At 53.3% G+C, this 25,735-nt stretch overlaps 1 long non-coding RNA gene across 3 annotated transcripts in view; it reads left to right on the top strand.

Annotated features, from left to right (window-relative positions):
• Positions 1–12,882: 12,882 nt before the first annotated feature.
• LOC103348222 (uncharacterized) overlaps positions 12,883–25,735 on the top strand; it is a 29,709-nt gene continuing 16,856 nt past the window's right edge. The window contains exon 1 of one of the 3 annotated variants that reach the window (XR_007919374.2): positions 12,883–13,029. This is a non-coding gene — a long non-coding RNA (uncharacterized LOC103348222). The remainder of the gene's footprint in view (positions 13,030–25,735) is intronic. The other 2 variants (XR_016216673.1, XR_011379745.1) reach the window with 2 other exon arrangements.

Raw genomic sequence — 25,735 nt, 5'->3', positions numbered from 1 at the left:
TAAGCCAGATCTTGCTTTCCAAGTACCACTCTGCACTAAAAAAGAACTGGGACTCTGAAGAAATGGCTGATTCTGTGAAAATACAAAGTGAGCCTAGAGCATGGTGTCCCAGAAAGCAAGGAAGCACGCAAAGATTTAATTGGCTCGTGTCAGAAGGGCACGCAGAGTCTGGCATCCGTCCTGGTAGCTAAGCCACTGGTTGGAACACGTTATCAGGTATTGGAGAGCCCCTGCCCCACTCCCAATTCCAGCCTCCTGCACACACAGACCCTGGGAGGCAGACGGTGATGGCTCAAGTAGCTGGTGCCTGCCACCCGTGTGGGAGAGCTGGATCGAGTTCTTGGCTCCTGGCATCAGCCTGGCTCAGCCTCCAATTCCGTGGGCATTTAGGGGACAGGCAGTGGATAGGAGCTCTCTCTGTCTCTCTGTCCCTCTGTCCCTCTGCATCTCAAGTAAAATAAAAGACATACAACCCAGCATTAAGGGGCTTCCTTTGGCAAAATTTGGGGTATTTTGAATATCAAAAAGATTAATGACTGTAATAGTCTAAAGAATAATAATCCATAGATCCATAATGATATTCCCCCCAAAAAAAATCACCATTTATTTAATTCTATCTATATACAGCTATGGACCTATACAGATGCAAAAGTTGGAAGGTGAAAGGTTGACATGAATGAGATATTCACAAGGCACCAAAATACAATCACAAAAAAGAGTCCCTGCTAGTGAGGAATCACTAACTTCCCCAGGTGATCAAAGAAGGAACAGCCAACACTGTGAGCCACCTACGGAATCTCTGTGCCCAAAACACGCAGCCTGACCAGCCCATAATCAACCCATAAGGCTTGAATATAGTCAGACCTCTGAAGATCACTTCCAGGTCACAGAAAATTCAAAGGATAAAGGGTCAATACAACATCATCAGGAGGAAACAGGCTAATCCAGATTGCAGAATATTCTACAAGAAATGCCTGGATCCCTCAAAAAGTTCTTGTATTCAGGGGGAAAGTGTTAGGGGAGGGTGTGTTGGATTAAAAGAGATCGGCGATCCATGACAAGCAGACACCATGGGTGGACCTCGACTGGATCCTGCAGCCGAAGCCAGACAGCAACAAAGGATTCTCAGGTCAGCTGGGGAAACGGAATATCCACTGGCTCTTGGAGAAACGATGGCCTTATCACTATCTTAGGTATAAAATGCTGTGTTGTGTACAAAGAGATCGTCCTTATTCTTAGGACATGTATTCAGAAGTGTACAGGGGCCGGCACTGTGGCGAAGCAGGTTAACGCCCTGGCCTGAAGCACGGGCATCCCATATGGGCGCCAGTTCTAGTCCCAGCTGCTCCTCTTCTGATCCAGCTCTCTGCTATGGCCTCGAAAAGCGGTAGAAGATGGCCCAAGTCCTTGGGCCCCTACACCCACATGGGAGACCCAGAAGAAGCTCCTGGCTCCTGGCTTCATATCTACACAGCTTTGGCCAATGCGGCCATCTGGAGAGTGAACCAGCAGATGGAAGACCTCATTCTCTGTCTCTACCTCTCTCTGTAACTCTTTCAAATAAATAAAATAAATCTTAAAAAAAAAAAAAGAAGTGTATAGAGGGGAGATTTCATGATATCAACAATTTACTTTTAAGTATTTTGGGAAACAGTATATATATATAAACAGTATATATATATGATTTATATATATATATGATTTATTTATTTGATTTGAAAGTCAGAGTTACAGAGAGAGAGAAGAGGCAGAGACAGAGAGGTCTTCCATCCGATGGTTCACTCCCTAATTGGCCGCAATGGATAGAGCTGCGCCAATCTGAAGTCAGGAGCCAAGAGCTTCCTCCGGGTCTCCCATGTGAGTGCAGGGGCCCAAGCACTTGGGCCATCCTCCACTGCTATCCCATGCCATAGCAGAGAGCTGGATTGGAAGAGGAGCAGCTGGGACTAGAACCGGCACCCATATGGGATGCTGGCGCTTCAGGCCAGAGCCTTAACTCGCCGAGCCACAGTGACGGCCCCTAAACAGTATATATTTTAAAACTTTGGGAATGTGAACAACTCCCACCGATTTCCAGATAGCGGTGGTGGTATGTTGCATACATACAGGGGTTGGGTGTGCTGTCTTTTCCACTTTTCTTATGCCACTAAATTGTGGCAGTAAAAGTCTTTCCATGGTCATGGAGTGGAAGAGGAAGCTGGTCCTCAAAGAAGAGACGTGGAGCGTTTACAATTATTCTGTTTCATTTTTTGCTATTGTAGATGTACTTCATTCTCATTGAAGAAAGTTTCAAAAATAAACACAAAGATGTAGCTAGATATCAGCCACAATCACAGCTCTCTGGAAAAAAATTAACATTGTAAATATCCGACTACATTTCCATCTCGACCTTTTATGTCCTGCCCTCCCTGTCCACCCTGCCCCGGGCTCGGGGCATGTTTTGGCCATAATTACCCAAATTTTGCCAAGGCAGGGATCTGCCTGGAGCCGATAGGTCATCCTGCTGCCTTGTCCAATGCCACTTTCTGTGCTCCCAATGGGCTCCAAGCGAGCAGTGAGTGAGCACTGTGCCACATGTGGGGCCTAGGACTGGGGGAGGGCCTGGGGCCTCACAGGGAGCACTGGAGCTCTGGGCTCAGTAACAGAACCCAAGCCCCAAACTCATATGTGCAGTTATACTGCTACACACATGCGCAAACACATATGCACACAGGTGTGCAAACACACCTCTACATACATGCACAAATACACCTCTAGACATACACATGCAAATATACCTCCACACACATAAGTGCACATATACCTCTATATACCATAGAAACATGCCTCTACATACGTATGTAAACACAACTATGTATACATGTGCAAGTACACCTCTGAACAAATCTATGCACACACAAGCAAACATACTCCTACAGACACACAAACATGTAAACATGCCCCAACACCCAAACACACAGATTCACGTGCCGTCTGCTCTCTTACTCTCCCGGAAATGAATTGGGAAATCGTGGAAAGTATTTGATATCCTGCTTTGTTTTCTTTTCCTTTCCTCCTCTTGCTCTGTTCTTCTCCTCATCCCTCCCTTTATTCTTCTCTCTCCTCTTCTCTCTCTCTCTTTCCTCTCTCTTCCTCCTTTTTTCCACTTAGGAAAAAAAGAATAGACATTCTCCCTTCTCCTCCTTCAGGAAGGGCCCCAGGGAGGAGCGCAGTTGACGATGTTGCAGGAGTTCCCAGGCTCGCTGGGAAACGCATCCCTGTGTGTTCTGGCCCCGGGTGGACAAGCGGATTCTTTGAAGCCAAGAGAAAAGGGTCCAGTCACAGCTGGTGGCCTCCAGGGCCTGCGACCCAGGGCCTCCCCACTTCCCCGGCTGCAGGAAGCTCTCCCGGCTGCCTGGCCCGCTGGCCTGTGCAGGACACCCAAGCGTAGACATCTGCCCACCTGGCAGGTGGAGCCTTGGAACCAGGTTTATTTCATTTTAAAAAGCCAAGCTACGTGACTTCGTTGTGTGCAGCGGCGTATTGCGCAATAATTCTCACCTCTTGGACCAGCAACAGCTCTAAGCATTTGGGAGCAGCAGCCAGTAGCAGCAATGAATGTGCCCTGTTGACCTGCTGTGCACAGGAGCTCCAGGGAGCAACTCACATGGACAAGGGACCAGATTGAGGTGCCCTGTGTCCGTCAGTCATTGGTTGGGACCCATGGGAGATGGTGCACACATTTCTGGGCACAGTGATTCCACACAGGATGAGAGACAGCTGGAAACCGTCAGCAGCCACTACTCATTCCCAGGAGCACCTGCTCTTAAAGAGGTGAAGGTGGGGGGGACATGCCAGATCATTCTCCATGTGCACCTCTTGGACCAGCCACAGCTCCGGGCTCTCATTCTCACACTTGAGTTTTTGAGACTCAGAATCCCTTGGAAGACTCCTTAAAACACATGTTGCCAGGGGCTGGGCGTAATGGCTGAAGTCACAGCCTGCAATGCCAGCATCCCCTACGGGCACCGATTCAATTCTTAGCTGCTCCTCTTCCAATTCAGCTCCCTGCTAATGTGCCTGGGAAAGCAACAGAAGGTGGCTCAAGTCCTTGGACCCCTACTTCTCCCATGGGAGACCCAGAAGAAGTTCCTGGCTTCAGGCTGGCTCAACCCTAGCTGTTGCCAGCATTTGGGGAATAAACCAGTGGATGGACAATCTGTCTCTGTCTCTTCTCCAGCCACCACCGCCCAAGGCTCCAACCCTGACTGAGAGCCAGATACTTCCAAGTGAAGACGGGGGCAGAGGGGAAGCCTGGCGGCCCCTCCCCGGCAGCAGCAAGTCCTCAGATGCTGAGAGCCGACTTCGAGACAGCCATGCTCCTGCCCACCACACCACAGCAGTGGCTCCTGGGGACCGGGACTAACACTCAGTCCCATGTCCCCTGGACACCTGTGCGAAGTCCCAGGACCGGAGAGCGGAAGGGATGCATCCATTGGCCCAGTTCATTACAAACAGACCCAGATATGGGCCCAAGCCTCTCTACTGACACCCCAGGCGGCATCCCAGGAAGACTCCCACCAGCAGAGAGCAACTTCTCCCACCCGGCGCTGGTCAGTGGAGCAAAGCCGAGGCCTCTCCCCACAGCCAGGCCTCTTCCCTTCGCAAGGGAATGGACACCACATAAACCGGCTGACGCGAGAAGGGAATCCACGGGTTCCTGCAAGCTTCAGGAATGGCTTGATCAGGCCTCAAGCAATGTCTCTCCATCTCTCAGCCCTGCCTCCTTCCAGGTGGGCTCCTGTCCTGGATTTAAAAGGGTGGTGGAAGCTCTAGATCTCACCTCCTCCCAGCAGATCCCACAGGGAAGAGCCTCCTCCTAGTGACTCAAGTCCCAAATCAGCCTAGGTGAGGCCCGATGGGCTGGCTGGCTCAAGCTGAGATCACAGGCGCCTTCTCTAAGCAGGGGGCCGAGGGGAGGGGGGAGGCTCCCCCAGAGGAACATCTGCTGCGGGGGACAGGAAGGGGGCAGGTGGAACAGCAAGGCCGGCAGATATCCACCTCCGGGGCTGCCTGCTACCCAGCTTGCCTGGTTATCTGGTTGTCTGGTTCCTTCGTTGTTCAGTCGCCTGCTGTCCGGTTATCCGGTTGCTTGGCTGTCTAATTAGCTACTTGTCTGGCTCCCTGGTGACCCGGTCCAAGGGGACTGGCGTGGGGCTTGGGCTCTGGTGAAGACCCTCTCGCCTCCATCAGGCCATGAAACTCAGGAGAGAAAGATGTAGTTTCTCCCTCCTGGGTACCCAGCTAGCTGAGGATGGAGGGTGCGGCAGAGGTGTATGGGGGCACGGGGTAGAGGGGGAGGGTCCCCACTTCTCCAAGGGCCTGGGGAGTGGGCCCTGGCCTGAGTTCCTGGCTACTCAGCCCTGAGCTTTGCAGCCCCGCTAACTAAGTGGGGACTGCAAAGACAACAGAGATCCTTGGACCAGCCAGAGACCCAGAAGGGAACAGACGCAGATCCAAACTAGGAAAAGCCCCAGGGAGCTTAACAAAGGGACCAGCAGCAAGGGTACCAGGTGATGTCAAGGCAAGCATGGGTAGCGACAGCTGGCTCCTGGGATGGCCCCAGACCTGACGGCCAAGGGAAGGGAATCTCAGAAGCCAGGGGCAGAGCCGGCTGCACGGACAGAGCTGTGGCCAAGAGGCTGGGCAGCTGCCCACTGGCGACACCTGAGGGCAGAAGTGCCTCTCCTCTCTCGCCCCTCCCTCCCTTCAATTTCCTGCTCTGCTCCTACTGATCTCACTCACCCAGAGCAGGAGTGCAGAGAGCCCCGGGGCAGCCACACACTGGGCCTCCTGGGCCCCGGGGCACATGGAGAAGTCTCAGAGCACCTGTGGGGAGAGCCTGGAGGAGCTGGGACTGAGCCAGGGCTGAGGAAAGGGTCCTACGGGGGCAACCCCGAGCCCAGGGAGAGTCCTGAGCAGCAGCAGCAGCAGAAGCTGGGGAGCAAGGCCGACACCGCTCAGCCGGGCCAGAGGGAAAAGGCCCCAGAACCCACCGCTGCAACACCAGAACCCAGAGGACTCTGCAAACAGAGGTCCTGGAGAAAGACCCCCTGGACGGACGGAGAGCTCGGTCCTCGCGCATCACTGAGACACGGAGGTCTTCCTGACCTTGATCTTCTCTGGGCAGCTCCAAGGTTCCTCGCTGGTGCCAGGAAAGGAACTGACCAACTCAGCCACCCACCCTCAGAGCTGAGGCCACAGGCAGAGTGTGCGACCTGTGCCACAGGGCCAGGCTCCGCAGTCGCCGTCTTGAAGGAAGTTTTGAACCAGAAAGGCTGCATTGTCACCTCCGCCCAGGGCTCTATGAATCACACAGTGGGCATTGCCTGCACTTGGCCCACTTTTGCAAAAGGGCCCACTGGATGAGGGCAATGCTTAAGCCTGAGGCTTCACACACAGTCGGACAGGGAGACCATCTGGCGGGGGACAGGTGTCACCTGGTGGTGGTGGAGGGGTGATTGGAAGTCTCTTGCATTAAGTCACAGAGATGAATGCCCGCAGCGTCCGGGGCCGGGGCAGCCCTACATAGAACGTAAGTTCAAGGGCCTGGCAACCACCAGGCGGCAGCACAGGGAACAGGGGGTCTGTGGCCCTTCACCCACCCTCCTAGGAACATGAAGATGCCACTGGACCTGCAGGCTCTAAGCTGAGGCTCTGTGTCCCCTCCAGGTCCCCAGCCTAAGCTGGTCCAGTCCCTGCCATGGTGCCAGGGCTTCTGGTGTTCTCTCACCTCCTATGGCCTGGTTAGGTGTCTGAAGGTAGTATATAGGAGCCAGCCTGGGAGGGGTCAGCAGGAGTAGGGCAGGGGCCACCATGCGGGCCAGGTCCTTTGGGGTGTCCAGAGATGGCCACTCTTGTGGGTGGATGAGTCATCACGATGGCAAGTGCCAGGCCACCCCAACAGTAAAGACCTGAGGCCCTTTCCACCCGGGGCCATGATGAGGCCTCCCCTGCTGCGTCACCAGGTCGGCACTGTTCCCGGGGTTTATGGCCCTGGCACTGCAGTGGGTGCCAGCAGCCAGAGAAAGCACCAGGCGGTGACGCGGTTCCTGGCAGCTGGGAGTCGAGGCGCTGGAGGCTGGGCAGGGCTCAGGCAGCATCTCCCCCGCCCAGCACGGAGGCTGTGAACCTTGACCACGTGCTGCACTTGGCAGTGAATGCTGCTCTGTACTGAGCACCTACTGTTTGCAAGACTGTACGCTCGAATCTCCTAACACAGAAAGTCTCAGGGCCGGTGCTGTGACACGACAGGCTAAGCCACCACGAGGGATGCGCACAGACCGTATCCGAGGTGCCTGGGATTGAGTACCACCTCCACTTCTGATCCAGCTTCCTGCTAAACGCCTTGGAAGGCAGTGGAATAGGGCCCACATGCTTGGTCTCTGCCACTCACATGGGAGACTCAGGTGGAGTTCCTGGCTCCTGGATTCTGCCTGTTGCAGGCATTTGGGGAGTGAACCAATGGATAGAAGATCTCTCTCTCTCTCTCTCTCTCTCTGAAATAAATCTTTTTTAAAAGAAGCCGTTGTCTAACCCTCCTAACAGCCCTACGAGAAGTCTTACTAATTGCCTCCCATGTCGTGGATGAAGACAAGGAGACTCCACGTCCAAGCAGGGAAGGTACAGACCGGAAGGACACGCAGGTGCGGCCAGCAGGAGACGTGGCTCGGTGCTCTCGAGGCCTCCTCCCACCGACCGGAGCCGCCGCGGAATTCTGAACCCAGGCAGGGACCCGACGGGGTTCCAGCTGCAGGGGGGAGGGGCGGCCTGAGGCTTTGGCCGGTGTAGGAGCTTTCAGTCGGCCCGTGGGGCCTTGCGTTCCTGTGCTGCCCCCAAGTGGTCGTTCTCTGGACTTGCGTGTCTGCCTAAGAACCAGTTTGGGAGTCACCTGAGCGCCTTAGTATCACCGGGAGGATTTGTTAACAGATTCCGGCGAGGGGTGGGCCCAAGAATTCGCCTCCGTCACCTGTTCCCGGGTCACGGCGCGCATGGCCCAGAGACCCGCCTTTGAGGCCACCCAGCCAGGTGTCCAAAGGATCCTGACCTCTGAGAGCTGTGACCACTGGGGTTAGGGATGGGTGGTGAGGAAGGGGCGAGGTCTGAGAACCGGGAGGACTTGGAGTGGACCCGCGAGCTTCCGGACTTCTGTAGGTGACCACGTTTTCATGTCACTTCTGCACCTTTCAGAACAGGCCGCTGTTCCCGGCACTTGGTATGTCTGGATTCGACTCAGGCCCAAATCAATCTTGTTCCCTCCTCTACCCAAGGTCCTCAGTGGTTCCCCGTTACCCTCAGGATGGAGTTTCTGAAAGCCAATGACAGGGGCCGGCGCTGTGTTGTAGCAGGTAAAGCTGCCGCCTGCAGTGCCAGCATCCCATATGGGCGCCAGTTCAAGTCCCGGCTGCACCACTTCCAATCCAGCTCTCTACAAAGGCAGTGGAAGATGGCCCAAGTTCTTGGGCCCCTGCACCCACATGGGAGACCCAGAGGAAGCTCCTGGTTCCTGGCTCCAACTGTTGCAGCCAATTGGGGAGTGAGCCATCAGATGGAAGACCTCTCTCTCTCTCTTTCTGCCTCTCTGTAACTCTGCCTTTCAAATAAATCAAAAAAAGAAAGAAAGAAAGAAAGAAAGCTAATGGCAGACCCCTCGATACTTCAACATGGTGGTCACCCCACGAGGCAGGATGGCACCAAAAACTGCTGCCACACAGGGTGTCCATGTGCTGACCGTGAGCACTGGGGACTGTCCTTTCTTGCTTCGGCTTCTTGCCCCACTCTGCAGCTGGCTGGCAAAGCCTGCACCTTGAGCTGCTCTCTGCTGGGAGCTTGTGTTTCAAGCTGTGCTGGTCGGTGCTGTGTTTGCCAAGTCCTTCTGAGCATCTGCTGTAGATTTTACCCCCACTAAGCGGGGAGTTTCAGTAGTTAGCATTTAGGGTCAGAAGTATGAGATTGGTGCCCTCCTTGTGAGTCTCTGTGTTGTGTGCTTGGCAGGGCCCTGTCTGCGTCTCACTGAATCATGGTCTCCACCCCAGCATCAGCTGTGATTCGAAACTCAGGGCGACACTCCTGCCATGTGATCTGGGTTGTCTGTCTCAGCCAGGCACTCGGCCCGGCCACCGGCACCTCGTGCGATCCTCACGCCCCACGGCAGCCACTCTGCGTAGAGCAGTCACCACGTGGCTACAGAGTGCCGCGTTCACCAGCGTCACCAAGCACCGTGGCATATGGTGAGGGAATGAGGGTGAATGAGGTTCACCAGAGGGCCTGGTTCTGGGTCCATCCTCTGGGTGCCATTGGAGGACTCTGGGGCCGTGGCAAGCCTTGGGGTGCTGCCCACACAGCGTGCTGGCCGGCCAGGCATGGAGACAGACAGCCTCTGTTTCCAGGAGAGCCCAGTAAGCAGCCAGCAAGGGTGCTATGGGGGCAAATGGGTGAGGCTAAGATCTGGCCTGCAAGGGCTGTGTGGGATGGTGGGGCAGCCACTGGGCAGCCAGGCGACCGTGAGTTGCCTCTCATCGGAGAAGGCGAGGTGGCTGAGCAGCTGTTGAGACAGGTGCTGAACAGAGCACATTGGCCGGGTCTGTAACAGCAAAAGGCATTCTAGTTGATGACCGGACTGAGCCATTTCAATCCTGTTGGCTGTGAGGACCTTCAAGCGTGAGCTCACGGCCTCGGGACTGTGGTCATCTACTCCGAGGCACCAGCATTGTGAACCAGGCTATTACAGGGATAAATGTTATGAATAATCCCCTCTGCTCTACATAAAAGTCTTGTGCAATGGCTCTTAATCTTCAAAGGTCCTGGTCGAATTTATCCTGAGCCATGAGGGGAGAAGGAAAAACTGGGGGATCCCGTTTTGTCAAGCCGATTGCTAAGTGACAGAGGCTTAACTTAATTTGATTATTCATGGGATCAGAGAGTCTAAGATGCCCGCCAGGATATATTAGAGCCGTGGACGCTATGACGACAGGGACTTTGGACAACAGCTCTGATGGTTAAGGTGAGGCGTACCTGTTTCTCCTCTGCTTTATGTCCAGTAACACCCCTGAGATTACACAGTGTACCAGGTTTTGACTTAGCAGGATCCGTGGTATAACTGTAATTTGAACCCTAGTATTGATTATGGCTGTGAAAGATTGCCTGTTGGTGCATTTTGCGAGATGCTGAAATTCATTCAGAATCCATGCTGCACCCTTGCATTGTTCACTGTCCATTCTTTTGCAAATATTGGAGTTGCTGTGGTCTTCTCCTCCCTGGGCCTCTGCCTCCTGGTTTCTCCTGAGTCCGGGTATTTGGGGGCAGGACCCCCCACCCCTCCCATGCTTGCAAGTTTCATCCTCCAGAGTCTCCAGTCTGCCAAGGTCTCACCACCTCACGGGCCAAGGGACCGGATCTCAGCAGGGGCAGGGTAGCCCTTTCAAGCTGATAAGCTGTGCACTGAGCTGAGCCCAGAGCCTTGCTGGTCCATTTCTCAGTCGCCGAGTGGGGTCTTGGTGAACTGCAGCCCCAGGAGAGGGGCAGGGATGATGCATTTGGGATCCTTTTCATTTGGGTCTGTGCCGTGGGTCAGCCCCTTGGGATCCACTAAGGAGGTGGCAGCAGTAGCTCTCAAACCTTGTGGACACCATCCTCACCGCCATACTGGAGGGAGAGCAGTACAAAGTGGCCATTTTTCATGCTTAGCTGGCATATTTGGAGAAGGGACAGGGCCCATGGGACAGCGTACCTGGCCAGACTTCAGCCAGTCATCGTGGCGGGGGATGCCATGGACACATTTTTGCAGACTCCCAGGCCACTGCCAGTGGACTGGCTCTCTGGTCTCAGCCACAGCAGTAACCACAGTGCCTCAGCGAAGGCCATGTTCCTATGGAGTAAAGAACGCTGGGCATTTCATGTGTCACAGAGACCTAAAAGGTAAATTGAAATCACCTGTGCTTCTTTTTTTATAAGATTGATTTTATTTATTTGAAAGGCAGAGTTACAGACAGAGAGGGAGATGTGCCATCCTCTTGTTCACTCCCCAGTGGCCAAAGCCAGGAGCCTGGAACTCCAGCCAGGTCCGCCACGTGGGTGGCAGGGGCCCAGGCACTTGGGCATCCTCCACTGCTTTTCCCAGGTGCATCAGCAGGGAGCTGGATAGAGAGTGAGCAGCCAGCTGGATGAGCCACAGTGCCGGCTCCGTGTGTGTTTCTGCATGTAAGAAAACTACAAGTCGACAAAGCCTCATCAGGATACTCCTTGCTGGGGCCAGCGCTGTGGCATAGTAGTTAAAACTGCCGCCTGCAGTGCTGGCATCCCATATGGGTGCTGGTTCGATCCAGCTCTCTGCTATGGCCTGGGAAGGCAGTGGAAAGTTGCCCAAGTCCTTAGGCCTCTACGCCCATGTGGGAGACTCAGAAGAAGCTCCTGGCCCCTGGTTTCAGATTGGCAGAGCTCCAGCCTTTGAAGCCATCTGGGGAGTGAGTGAACCAGCGGATGGAAGACATCCTATATGGGCGCCTGTTCAAGTCCCGGCTGCTCCACTTCTGATCCAGCTCTCTGTTATGGCCTGGAAAAGCAGGAGAAGATGGCCCAAGTCCTTAGGCCCCTGTACCTGTGTGGGAGACCCAAAAGAAACTCCTGGCTCCTGGTTTCAGATCAGCGCAGCTCCAATCGTTGGGGCCAATTGGGGAGTGAACCAGCAGATGGAAGACCTCTCTCCTTCTCTCTCTGTGTAACTCTGCCTTTCAAATAAAATGAAATTTTTTTTTTAAAAAGAGGAATAGGTAGTGTTTGGGGCATTAGGGAGTACAACAGTGAAAATGCCTCTTGGGAGATGGGAAAGATACATTCTAGAAAGAAAAGAGAATATATAAACAAGGTGGTTTACGATTGCGGTAATTACTATGAAAGAACTAAATATGATTACTATAAAGGAAATAAACATATAGAGGGAAATGGGTCACTCATGGCCAGCCACTCTCATTAAAAAAAAAAAAAAAATCTAAAGGGATGAGCAGCACATATGAGAAAGGGATGCTCCAGGCAGCGGGAGCAGCAGCGCTGACACCTGAGATGGGAGAGGGCTTGATGGCCGAGGGACAGAGAGAGCAAAGGGGAAGGCGCGAGGCCCGCGCTGTGACGTAGCTGGGGAGAGAACCAGCAGATGGAAGACTTTTCTGTCTCTCTGTCCCTCTCTCTGTAACTCTGCCTCTCAAATAAATAAATAACTCTAAAAAGGGGGGTGGGGGACCCGGAGCAACAGGCAGGGTCCGACCACGCAGGCACTGGGGGCCATGGAACACGACTCGGACTGGAACTGCAGAGCGCGGATCTGCAGGGGTTTGCAGCATGCGAGCCAAAGGCTTGTGGGTGCCAGGTGCCAGAAGCAGGGAGACCTGTAGGAAGAGGCTGCAGAACTTACAAGAAAGAAAACACAGGCCAATCCAAATTGTCTCGTTAAAACGAGAAATACGGCAGCTTAATGAGGCTCAACACCCTACAGCGCTCTCTAATCTGAAATCACACTTAATATTCACAGGTGCCGCGGGCAGGGCTGACCAAGAGACGGCACCCGGCTGCAGCCTCAGAAATGACTCCCAGAAGCAACCCAGCCCTGCACTCCCGCGGCCCTGGCGGCCGTCAGGGACACCCGATCTCCCGAGCAGACCACCCCGCATCCCCCCCCCCCCCCCCCCGCTCCCTGCAGGCTGGCCGGCCGGCCGCTCTAACCGCTCAGCAGCCAGGCCCCTCGGGGCGCCTGCAGGGAGACTCCCAGGCTGCGGGCGCTTTTTGGGGCTCCCCGCAGTTCTCTGCAGGTCCGCGAGGGGGCAGAAGCGCGCCCACGGGCCCGCCGCGGCCGTTTCCGTCGCTCCGGGACGCGGAGCGCGACGCCGGACAGGAGGCTGACTCCGTGCGTGCCAGCTGCCCGCCTTGGCCCCGCGTCCACGATGGGAAAGGTCCCCGTCACCCACCGCCGCGCAGAGGTGTGGCGCCGCGGGGCTCCAGGTAAGACTCGCCTGAGGGCAAGGGGGCGGAGCTTAGCCGTCAGCCAGCCGCCGCGGCGTGGGCGCGCGCACACCTGCCCCGCAGGCTGGGAGGCTCGCGTGAGGCTAAGGGTGATTCTCCGGAAGAGGACGAAGGCGGGGGGCGAAGCCGAAACGCCGCTACCCGGTCCCGCGGGCCTGGGCGAGGCCCCGCAGAGCCCGATTTGGTCCTGCTCGCTCGGGTCTTTCCCGGTCACTGCAGGGAAGGGGGCTTCCCAGAGGCTGGCCCCGGCCGACGCCCTTCCAGGCCGGGGAAGCTCCCGCACCACCCGTGCCCCCGCCTGTTTCTCCCCAGACCCTGGACAGGCCCGAGGGATGCCGTCACACCCTTCACCTTTGACCTTTATCACCAGAGGCCCAGGCTAACTTTCTCCTCCCTGTGGCTTTGCAAAGCGAAAAGCCCCATCCTCCATACTGGAGGTCGTGGCGTTTAACAACGTTTTTTTTTTTAAAGATTTATTAATTAATTTGAAAGGCAGAGTGAAAAAGATATCTTCCATCCACTGGTTAGCTTCCCAGATGGCCTCATGGCTGGGGCTGGGGCTGGCCAAGGCCAGGAGCCTGGAGCTTCCCCTAGGTCTCCCACGTGGGTACAGGGGCTCAGTCCCTCGTGACCTTGGGAGCCTGCTAAGCAGGTGAAGGTGAGAGGGGCTGAATGCCCAGTACCTCTCCCCTCGCCATGAACCCCTGGGGATCCTCCACGGAGACTGAGCAGAAACTGTGAGGAGTTTAGGGGTTTTTGTTATTTCGATTTCTGTTTCCAAAACTAAGGCCTCGCTGATAAGGTGCTTCTACCCTGGTCCTTGTGACGCAAGGAAGGAAGGACTGTGAAAAATTCACAGGGAGAGGGGCTGGTGCTGTGGCTCAACGGGTTAACACCCTGGCCTGCAGTGCTGGCATCCCATATGGATGCTGGTTTGAGACCCGGCTGCTCCAATCCAGCTCTCTGCTATGGCCTGGGAAAGCAGTAGAAGATGGCCCAAATCCTTGGGCCCCTGCACCCTCATGGGAGACTCAGAAGAAACTCCTGGCTCCTGGCTTCGGATCGGTGCAGCTCCGGCCATTGTGGTCAATTGGGGAGTGAATCAGCAGATGGAAGATCTCTCTCTCTCTCTCTCTCTCTCTCTCTCTCTCCGCCTCTCCGCCTCTCCGCCTCTCCGCCTCTCCTCTCTCTGTGTAACTCTGTGAAATCTTCCATCTGTAGGCTCACTCTTCAATCATCAGGGCTGGGCCAGGCTGGAGCTGGGAGCCAGGAACTCCATCTGGGTCTCCCACATGGGTGGCAGGGGCCCAAGGATTTGGGCCATCACTGGGGCCTTGCAGGGTGTGCATTAGCTGGAAGTCAGGAAAAGGAGCTGAGATGCAAACCCAGGCTCTCCAACAAGGGGTGTGGGTATCCCAGCAAAGTCTGAATTGCTGTGCCAAATGCCTGCCCCAATAAATAAATCTTTAAAAATAAAATTCACAAGGAAGACAGAGCAGTGGCCACAGTGCCCCCACCCTGCCCCAGATGGCTGGCTGTGTGGTTTTCATGGTGGTGCCAGCTGTCCAGCTGACACCTTTGGTGCCCAGCTGCCACCTGGGTCTCCCTGTCCAGTCACCGGGCAAGCTAACCCATGCCTTTGCATCTGATTCCTTCTCGCCCCTCCTCGCCCTCATAGTTAAACCTGTTTCTGCTGCTTGCACCCCTGAACTGGCTGACAGAGGCTTTGAAGGGTTGGGGCAGGGGGAGACGCTATGGTCTTGAGCTTTGAAGGGGTCCTGCTGGCTGCTGCGTGGCCAAGAGATTGGAAAGCAGTGAGGACAAAGGCAAATAGACCAGTTGGACGGATCCTGCAGGGCTCCTTGGATTAGGTGCTGGTAGTGGTGATGGGTGAGGTTGTGTGGACTTTTGGGAGCATGTGCAAATCGACTTGGTGATGGAGAACTGGAAGGCACCTGCGTGTTTCTAAGGGGCCGCACAGCTCATCCTCCAGGGAAGGGAGGAGTGCAGAGGGCCCCGGGTTCTGTCTTCCGCAGATGGGTATGGTGTCAGATGAACTGCCCCTCTCTCTCTGCGATGTGAGTTTGCAGCACCCCTTGTTAAGAAGCAGAGCCTTTCCCCAAACCCATTCAAGCAAAGCCTGGAGTTGAGACTTTGGCTAAGATGCGGTGAAGTGACAGCACGTCCATTCCAAGTCAAGAGCTCATGAGGTCTTGCGTGTTTTCGCCTGCTTTCCTGAACCCTTGCAGACGCTGTGCAGACAAGCTCGGACTAGCCTGCTGGGTGGCCGGGCTGCACCAGCCAGCTTCTAGCCAACCCAGGCATCCCACAGCAACAGCAGAGACCCGGGAGAAGTGACAGATGGTAGATGCTTCCAGCCAGTAAGTTGTGGGGCTGTTTGTTACGCAGCAAGAACTGACTGACACAGGGAGAACTGTGTCCTGCCAAGGCGGGAGTTTGGCAAAGCAGTCAGGATGCCCACGTTCCATGTTGGAGAGCCTAGGTTCAAATCCCAGCTCTGCTCCTAATCCCAGCTTCCTGCTTATGCACACCCTGGGAGGCAGCAGATGATGGCTCAGGTATTTGGGTCTCTGCCTCCTATGTAGGAAACCTGGACTGAGTTCCTGGCTCCGGGCTTCAGACAGGCCCAGCCTGAGCTGTTGTAGGTATTTGGGGAGTGAACCAGCTGGGGTGTGTGTGTGTGTGTGTGTCTGTCTGTCTGCCTCTCTGCCTTTCACATAAATAAATAAGTACATTTTAAATAAATAAATATGCACAAGCAGCCCAACCAAGCCCACTGCTTTTGGACTCCCAGGGGTGGCCGACTGGACCTCCACCATTCTCCTGCACCCGCAAGATTGGACTTCCCTGCCCCACGGCTGGCTATGGTACACTTGAACTTGCTCTTCCGAAAAAGCGCTCTTGGGCATCCCAGTTGCTGCTCAGGCCAGGCTCAGGGTTCCTGTGTCTCGAAAGTCTGCTTTCCTGCTAGAGTTCTTGGGCCCAGCCTTGCTCCTTGGTCCTGGTTTGGTTGGGCCTCTGACTAGATGAGGGCTGGCCCCTCGGTGCGCCCTGGCTGGGCACTCCCGTCTCAGAGCCCTCTGTAAGAGACACCAGGTCCCAGCACGGAGCAGCTACGAGAGCCCTGCTCCCTGTGCCCTTCTGGAAAGTTCTGGGAGTTGCTGATCGTCCTGCCACCTCTCTGCCAGGATCGCCCTGCTCCCCTCCATCCAAGACTCGGCTCTGGGCCCCCGGGAGCACCAGGCCCTGTCTGTCTGCCATCGCTGCCTGGGGTGCAGCCGGCACAGCTCCAGCTGTCCTGAGAGATGCCAGCAAAGAGCTGCTCTGAGAAAGCCCTGACCAGGGGCCCAGGGCCTTGAGGAGAGGGGAAGGCACAGCGGGGGAGCCCCAGAGGTCCCCCTCCACAAGGGCCCACCTGGACCTGGTGGGAGAGGCAGATGAGTGTGGGTCCCTATGGCAGCCCCACAGGCTCAGAGAGGCCAGACAGTGAGCTCGGATGGAGGGGTCCAAAGAGGTCATTCATCCCGTGGCTTGATGTTCATGAGCCAGAGGGCCTTGCAGAGCAGGGGGCTGGGTGTCTGCTGGCATGGTCACGGGGGCTGAAGGGAGACACAGCTGCGGCCTTCCCTGATGACAGTGAAGAAAGGAGGCAAGGGGAAATGGAGGGAGGTGATGCACCCTCATGCCTGTTTCCTCGCCACCTGCGGGCCAGGCAGCAGCTCACCCTGGCTTGGGATGCGTCCTTGCCCCTGACTGAGGCTGAATTGATGGGGAACCGGTGAGCTGCAGAGGCAACATCTGACACCAGGGGGCAGCAGTGAGCCCACAGCCAGACACCTACACAGCTCTCTTGCGGAAGGGAAAGCTGAAACCTTGCTTTCAAACACTCCGCCAACCAGAGGCTGCTCGCCTGGCCCCCTGACAGCTTCTCGGGTTGGGAAGGTGCAGTGCTTTCCCTGAAACCTTTGTCCCCATAGGCAGCTCTTTAACTTAGCTAACCGGGCTTCAGTACCAAAAACGGGGGCCCGTGCTCTAATAACCGGCTGTCAGCGCACCCCCTGCCCCTGGCTTCAGTCTGCACCCCATTGACTTAGCCAGTATCTACTGAGCACCTGCCGTACCCCAAGGCACCCCGTGAGTCACTAGGGATTCTTTGCCGAGCAAATCAAAGACTCTGCTGGAGCGTCTCTTCCACGGTTGGCCCTGATTGGCTGAAATGATCGGGGAGGCTCGGATTAAGCCGTCAGGCAGCTGGCAGCCCCACACAGGTGCATCCCTGGCTCACAGCTGTGCTTTAGGGCCTCTGACCATCAGACCAAGAGGTGGGGAAGGAACCGAAGTGCCTGAGGCTAAGGGAGACCTCGATTTTGCAGTAAGTGTGTGACTTCTTTTTCTCCCCAGTATTGAATGTGTCCTCCCTTTCTTTTTTAAAGATTTGTTTATTTGAGAGGCAGCACTACGGAGAGAGACTAGACAGAGAGAGCTTCCATCTGCTGGTTCACTCCCCAGATGTTTGCATTGGCCGGGGCTGGGCCAGACCAGAGCCAGGAGCTTCTTCCGGGTCTCCCACATGGGTGCAGGGGCCCAAACACTTGGGCCATCCTCTGCTGCTTTCCCAGGTGCATTGGTAGGGAGCTGCATTGGAGTGGAGCAGCTGGGACTCAAACCAGCACTCGTATGGGATGCCAATGTTGCAGGCAGCAGCTTAACCCACCGTATCACAGTGCTGGCCCTAAGTGTGGCCCCTTATTGTTTGAAAAGTGCAACGTCCTGCCATTTACCCGAGGTGCCTCCATGTAGCAGCAGCCTGATGCTTGTCTGATCTGAAATTGCAGCACTCAGAGAAAACTTGGGTCTTCTTTCATCACCCTGTGGAGAAGGGCCTCTGGGTGCTGGCTCTCAGCATCTCACCCTCTTTTTCAAAAGTTGATTTCTCTCTCTGTTAATGGCGGGAGGAGCCAGACCACCACAGCCACGAACTAGCTGGTGTGAGGCCCTCAGCACTTGAGCTGTTTCCCTCGTCCTAATTCTGACTGCTCCGCCCGGGGAAGGAGATCAGCGCCATTCTGCGAGCTCACGGTGCACGAGGACGTCTTCCTTACCTGCCGTGTGCAGGGTGGGCCCTCCTCCTTCCCCGTTTCTACATCTTGGACATGCTTTTTTTTTTTTTTTTTTTTAAGACCTATTTATCGGGGCTGACGTTGTGGTGTAGCAGGTAAAAGCTGCTGCCTGCCACGCGGGCAGTCCATATCGGCGCTGGTTCACATCCTGGCTGCTCCACTTTCGATACAGCTCCCTGCCTGGTAAAAGCAGCGAAAGATGGCCCAAGTGTTCAGGCCCCTGTCACCCATGTGGGAGGCCTGGAAGAAGCTCCTGCTCCTGGCTTTGGCCTGGCCCAGAGCTAGCTGTCACAGGCATCTAGGGAGTGAACCAGCAGATGGAAGATCTCTCCCCACCCCCCACCAACTTTCAAAATAAATACATCTTTTTTGAAAAAATATTTATTTGAAAGAGTGACAGAGGGAGAGAGAAAGGAAGATCTTTCCTCTACTGACTCACTCCCCAAATGACCACAATGGCCAAGACTGGGCCAGGCCAAAGGCTAGAGCCCAGAACTCCCACCAGGTCTCTCACATGGGGGCAGAACCCCAAGCACTTAGGTTATCTTCTGGTGCTTTCCCAGGCTCATTAGCAGGGAGCTGGGTTGGAAGCAGAGCAGCTAGGACTCCAACCAGCACTCCAGTATGGAGTGCTGGCCTTGTAAGCAGTGGTTTAACCCACTGTACCACAATGCCAGCCCCCTTGGACACTCACCTAACCCGGGCTACAAAAGCCCTAGCAGATGCTTCTTGTAGAGGCAGCAGCTGTTTGGAACTGCACCTTCCCACTGTCACAGGTAAATAGGAGCTTTCTTCTGAGCAACTCCCTCTTGAGGCTGACTTGGTGACACCCAGAGCAGTGGACCCTTTTGTCTACTAATTCTGACTGGAGCATGTCAGAAGAGGGCTGCTAAAAGTTTTGAGTAAGTTCTAGGGTCTTGGGCTGGTGTCATGGCCTAGCGGGTAAAGCTACCATGTGCGACACTTACATTCCATATGGGTGCTGGTTCAAGACCCAGCTGTTCCACTTCCGATCCAGCTCCCTGCTAATGTGCCTGGGAAAGCAGCGGAGGATGGCACCCACATGGAAGACTGGGGCAAGGTCTAGGCTCCTGGCTTCACCCTGGCCTAGCTAGCCTTGGCCTGCGGATGAAAGATCTCTCTGCCTCTCTGCGCCCCCCACCCCACCCCTCCCTGTCACCGTGTGTGTGTAACTCGTAAGAAAAAAAACCCACACACACATATTAGGTGGGAAGATCCTTCAGGGATGCAGGGAGAGTCCAGATGTCTTCAGATGAGGAATTTGTTGTCAGCACCGGCATTTTAAAAAGATTAAAGCAAGTTGTCTAAACAGAAAGGAGGGAATCGGAACAACAGGAGAGAAGGAGGAACATCAGAATGCACAAAAATATGGACACATACAGTAAGATTTCCTCCTCCTCTTGAGGTTTTTTAAATTTATTTATTGGAAAGGCACAGCAACGGGGAGAGAGAGGAAGAGACAGAGATAGAAAGCTCTATCTGCCTGCCATCAGCCAGGATTGGCCCAGGCAAAGCCAGGAACATGGAACTCCGTCCAGGTCTCCCCCATGGGTGGCAGAAACCCAAGCACTTGGGCCATCATCTGCTGCCCCCCACACTTATTGGCAGGAAGCTGGATCGGAAGCACAGGTAGTCAGGGCTCCAACCAGACCTTCTGGTAGGGGGCAGGCATCCCAGGCGACACCACAATGCCTGTGCCTCCTCTTAAGTTTTCTAACTTATGTTTGACAGTTAAAGCAAAAATGTGACGCCATGTGACGTGGCTCTCAGCGTTTGTGGAGTAGGTACTTGAGACAATTATATTAAAAAGGGAAGAAGGTGGTGAGAAGCGAGGAAGGTAAGGTTGTATACTTCACTCAAATGAGTAAAATGTTGATATCCATAGGCTGTTAATTTTTGAAGGATTTGAAATCACATAGAGTATGTTTTCTGGTCACACAGGAATAAATAAAGATGTAACTATAGGGGTGGATATAGAGATAGATATCTAGAACAACCACTAAGGAGAATATTTAAAGACATACACTTAAAAACACCATAAACATATCCACATGGGCAAAACTGTTAAGTATCGCATAGAAAGGCAAGAAAGAAAAAAGGAACAGAGAACAAATGCAATGGTAGATGTAATCCCTAACATATCATTAATTACATTAAATATAAATTAAGTGCACCATTAAAACACAGAAATGGAGGAGATTTAAAAACTGTATACTATCTACACAAAGCCCACTTCAAGTATAACAATATAGGTGGACTGAAGGCAAAAACATTGATGGATTACACACTGTGAACATAAATCCAAAGAAGGCAGGGACGGCTGTGTTCATAGCAGGTAAATAGACCCCAGAGCCGGGAAATGGCCACAGACACTATCTGATAATAAAACGGTCAACCCAGCAGGAAGACATAGCAGTCCTAACTGTGTGTGCACGAAGCAGAGCTGCAAAATACATGATCGAATCGAAAGGAGAGACAAAAACACACTGCTGTGGTTGGGAGATGCTAACATCCCCCTCAACAGCTGATGCAACAACTAGACAGAAAGCCAGCAGGGGCACAGAAGTCCTGCAAAATGCCGTCACGCAGCAGGATCTGGCTGGCATTTATGGAACACTCCGCCCACGACGGTAGAATACGCATTCTTCTCGCCCCGGGAGGAGCAGCTCTCAAGACAGACCGCAGACTAAACTACGGGGAAGGTGGAAGAATTGAATCATACGGTGGAGCCAGTGACGAAAAGTTAACAGGAAACTCTCCACACACTTGGAGAGGAAGTAATGCTCTTCCCACTCACCCTTGAGAGAACTAAAGAGAAATCACAAAGCTAGAGTGAGCTAAATGAAAAAAACGCAACAGAGCAAAATGGAACACACCTGAGGCAATGCTAAGATGGACTGTTATAGCACTAAATGCTTACATTAAAAAAGAGGCCATGGCCGGCGCCGCGGCTCACTAGGCTAATCCTCCGCCTGCGGTGACGGCACCCCGGGTTCATAGTCCCAGTTGGGGCTCCGGATTCCGTCCCAGTTGCCCCTCTTCCAGGCCAGCTCTCTGCTGTGACCAGGGAGTGCAGTGGAGGATGGCCCAAGTGCTTGGGCCCTGCACCCCATGGGAGACCAGGAGAAGCACCTGGCTCCTGGCTTCAGATCAGTGTGGTGTGCTGGCCGCAGCAGCCATTGGAGGGTGAACCAACAGCAAAAAGAAAGACCTTTCTCCCTGTCTCTCTCACTGTCCACTCTGCCTGTCAAAAAAAAAAAAAAAAAAAGCGAAGCTGGGGCCAGCGTGTGGCGCAGTGGCCTAAAGCTGCTGACACCAGCATCCCACATGGGCAGCAACTTGAGTCCTGGCCGCTCTACTTCCAACCCAGCTCCCTGCTGATGCCCCTGGGAAAGCAGTGGAAGATGGCCCAAGTGCTTGAGCCCTTGCACCCATGCGGGAGACCCCTCTGCACCACCCCAACCCATAACTCTGCCCTTTGATAAAAAAAAAAATCAACAATCTAAGCTTCCATCCCAAGATACTAGAAAAACAAGAGCAAAATAAATCACATCCAGCAGAAAGCAGGAAATAAAAATAAGAGCTGAAATTATAAAAAGAACAACAACAAAGCAAAACAATTAAAAATTTAATTCCTTCCTTAAAAAATAAGACAGATCTCTGTCAATACAGACAAAAGAAAAAAAGACAACACAAGTTACTGCTCTCAGCAGAGAAACAGGCGATATCGCTGCAGGCGTTAAAAGCATAAGAGGATACCGTGAGCACCACACACAAATTGTGTTACGTTTCTATTTCTTTTATTTGAAAGCAGGACAGGGTGGGAGAGAGCCATCCTCCCTCTGTTGTTTCACTCCCCTAGATGCCTGCACTAGCCAGGGCTGCGACAGGCTGAAGCCAGGAGCCAGGAGCTCAGTCCAGGTCTCCCATGTGGATGGCCGGGACCCAATATCTTGAGCCATCACCTGCTGCTTCCCAGGGTGCCCTTTAGCAGAAAGCTATGTCAGAAACAGAGCTAGGACTGGAACCCCAGCACTCTGATAGGGGATGTGGGAGTCCTGAGTGGTGTCTTAACCATCCCCCCAAACACACACATAAATTTAATGACTTAGGTGAAATGGGAAAAATTCCTCAAAAACCATACATTACCACAATTCACCCAAAATTAAATGAAAGTTTTGAGTGGTCCTTTATTTATTAGGGAAATTGAATTCATAATTTAAAAACTCCCAAAAAGAAATCCCTGGGACTGACAATTTCACTGGAGAATTCTACCCAGTGGTTAAGAAACATAATGCCAGTTCTGTGCCATCTCTTCTAGAAAATAGAAGAAAAAGGAAGTTTTCCAGTTCATTCATGGCACCAATATTACCCCAATACCAAAGCCAGAAAAATACTAAAAAGAACATCCCTTGGGTCTGTTGCTGAAACTATCCTTAGGGAGAGACACATTCATGGATTATATCACTCAGTATAATGGAGGGGAAAAGCAGTTCTCCCAAAATTAATGTACAGCTTTAGCAAAATTCCAGAGAGACTTTTTTGTAACATAGACAAGATTATTTTAAAATTTATATGGAAGGGAACTAACGAAAGAATAAAATGGAAGGAATCACTCTCGTCAATATTAAGGTCCATTATATAGTCACAATAATTAAGGCAGTATGTTATTGCTGGAGGGATAGACACATAGGATCAATGGAACAGAATACAAAACCCAGAAACAAACCCACAGAAGCACAGCCAAGTGATACCTGACACAGGGGCAGAGCAGCCCAAGGGAGAAAGGAGACTTTTCAACAGATAGTGCTGGGGCAACTGGACCTCCCTAGGTAAAATATGAACCTAAACCTAAACCTCACTCCTTATACAAAAGTGAATCCCAGATTTAAATGTAAAAACTATAAAAGTTTTATAGTTCAGCCAGCACTATGGCATAGCGGGTTAAGCCACTGCTTGTGACACTGGCATCTCATATTGGAACTCCAATTTGAGTCCCAGCTGCTCCACTTCTGATCCAGCTCCCTGCTAGTGTGCCTGGGGAAGCTGCAGAAGATGGCCACGTACTTGGGCCTCTGCCACCCATATGGGAGACCTAGATGGAGTCCATGACCCCAGCAGTGGTGGCTGTTTGGGGAGTGAATCAGCAGATGGCAAATCTCTCTGTGTATGTCTCAGTCTCTCTCTCTCTGATGCTCTGCCTTTCAAATAAATCTTTTAAAAATAGTGACAATACCAAATACTTGAGAGGTTGTGTAGAAATTGGATCTCGCATACTTTGCTAGTGCGGTTGGAAAATGGCAGAACCATTCTGGAAAATAATTTTGTGGTTTCTTAAACTGTACATGCACTTAACCACACACCCAGCAATTTCACTCTTGGGCATTTATCCCAGAGAAATGGAGAGCTACATCCACACAAAAACCTGCCAAGGGTTATTCACTGCAGCTTTATTTATGATAGCAAGAAAATGGAAACAACCAATACCTTAGTGGTTGAAGCAGCTGGTACATTCAGACCCTGGATTGCCATTCGTAGGAAACTGTCACTACGTGCCACCACCTGCGTGCACCTCAAGGGCATGATTCTGAGTGGGCACAAATAGCAAAGTTCTGTACTGTCCACTTCCTTTATAAACTTTCTCAAAATGGCAAACATAGAAACAGGGAACCTCTGGGTGCTTGCCAGGGTGCAGGTGTGGTGGGGAGAGCTGGAGAATGTGACTTTGCCGAGTGGCAGGGGAGAGATCAGGGCAGTGCTGGAACAGTTCTGTGTCCTGACAGCTGTGGTGGCTGCACAAAGCTACACAAGTGATACAATAACCTAGAGCTAGCCACACATATTGTGTGCAGGACAGCTTCCCAGTGTTGATTCTGTGCTGGAGTTAGGTAAGGCATCCTCACTGCAGGAGATCGGTGAGGAGGACGCGGGGCCTCGCTGTGTTGTCTTTGCAATTCTGTGTGCATATCCAATGATTCCAGAACACCAAGTGAAAACCCGTATATGAAATCTCACCCTGGTGAGAGCCTGGGTTACCCAGGGCTGGGTGTGCAGTTCCGGAAGGAGAAAGGAGTGAGCACATCATTTGGTTCGTAGGGAAGAGGAAAGGGGACCAGAAGAGGTGCAGGAGTCAGCCATGGCTCGCAGACCCTGCTTCCTTCTTGGAGGCACGAAGTGGCAGGCGGGTTGCCAGGACTTGGAATTGAGGGCTTCTAGGAGGAGGGGGACTGGGACAACTTACACTGCAATTCCTGGACCCTGGGAGTCTCCCTCATCTCTCTACCTAGGAGGCAGCCAGCTTCTTGGGACCATGACAGCCAGCAGTGATCTGTGCTGATCCTTGGCGAGTCTGCTCCTTTGACCTTGACCAATGAGGAGCAGCAGCTTTCCTAGTATCGCCCAGCGACATTGTATTGCATCAGCGTGGAGACACAAACACCCTGGGCTTCTGAGCACAGATTGTAGGGGTTGGGGGGCTGGAAAGAGGGTGTGAGGAGATAGTTGAGGGTCTTTGAAATAGTAAAGGTGTCAGACAAGAACTTTGGAACCGACGAGTGGGGACTTAGAACACGTGGAGGCACAGGGGCAAGGCTGGCTCTGGCCTTTGGCTTGCCCACTGATGGAATGGGGCCGCCATCCTACTGTTGTGGGGGATACTGGTGAGAACTGGAGTTTGGAGGACTGTAAGTTCCGTCTCATCCCGCTCAGCTTAGCATCCCTGGGAGACATCCAGGAGAGTTGTTCAGGAGGCCCTGAGTTGCTTGAAGTCTGGCACTTCAGGTAGAGGTCTACGTTGGGACCAGGCAAGGACGTGGAAAGAACATCAGATTCCATGGGGCATAAAAAGAATGGCTGCATCTATGGGTCAAAGGCAGAGAAGGTGCAGTGGTTTACAAAATCCCAGAGCAAATGGTCAAGTTAGAACCAGGCAGAGAAGTGGGGGTAGGGGCAGGTGCTGGCAGCAGGGTACTGAGTCTTGCTTTCACATCAGCAGGCTACAGGGAGAAAACAGAGTGGAAGCCATCCTCCACTAAATGTGCCGTCAATCAATAGTGTGTGGCTCCCAGGTCAGCTCAGCCACTCTCCTGGCCCCAGCACCACCCGGCTCCCCCTCCATAGAAATTCCAGGGCTGTAGCGCCTCTACTCACATCCAGCAGGGAACCGTGATTCAGGGCTGGGCACCCTGGCATGAAAACCCTGTGTTTCATCCAAGTCCACTGTCCCTGGAGCCCAAGCCGGCCTTTGCAGGTCCATTTGCATGCAATTTGCATTGCTCTGCAAACCCTGGCTTCCCCATTAAAGGGCAAGTGCCTCTCGTTCCTGTGTCTTCCTCATGCCTTCACTCGTGCCCTTAAGAAACATGGGATTTGGTGATGAAAAAGAAGAGGGCCCCCTAAGTTTCTATATTTATTCAAAATCCTCTTATAGAGGGTTGAAAATTCTTTTATGGAAGCACAGGCTGAGGTGGAGCATGGAAGATACATCTTACTGGCCGGCGCCGCAGCTCACTAGGCTAATCTTC

Source organism: Oryctolagus cuniculus, chromosome 11 (assembly GCF_051225735.1).
Source record: "Oryctolagus cuniculus isolate XC-2025 breed Fujian yellow rabbit chromosome 11, ASM5122573v1, whole genome shotgun sequence".
In the NCBI taxonomy this organism is placed as follows: Eukaryota; Metazoa; Chordata; class Mammalia; order Lagomorpha; family Leporidae; genus Oryctolagus; species Oryctolagus cuniculus.
The sequence above is the reverse complement of the archived record's forward strand: the minus strand, read 5'-3'. Positions and strand labels throughout refer to the sequence as shown.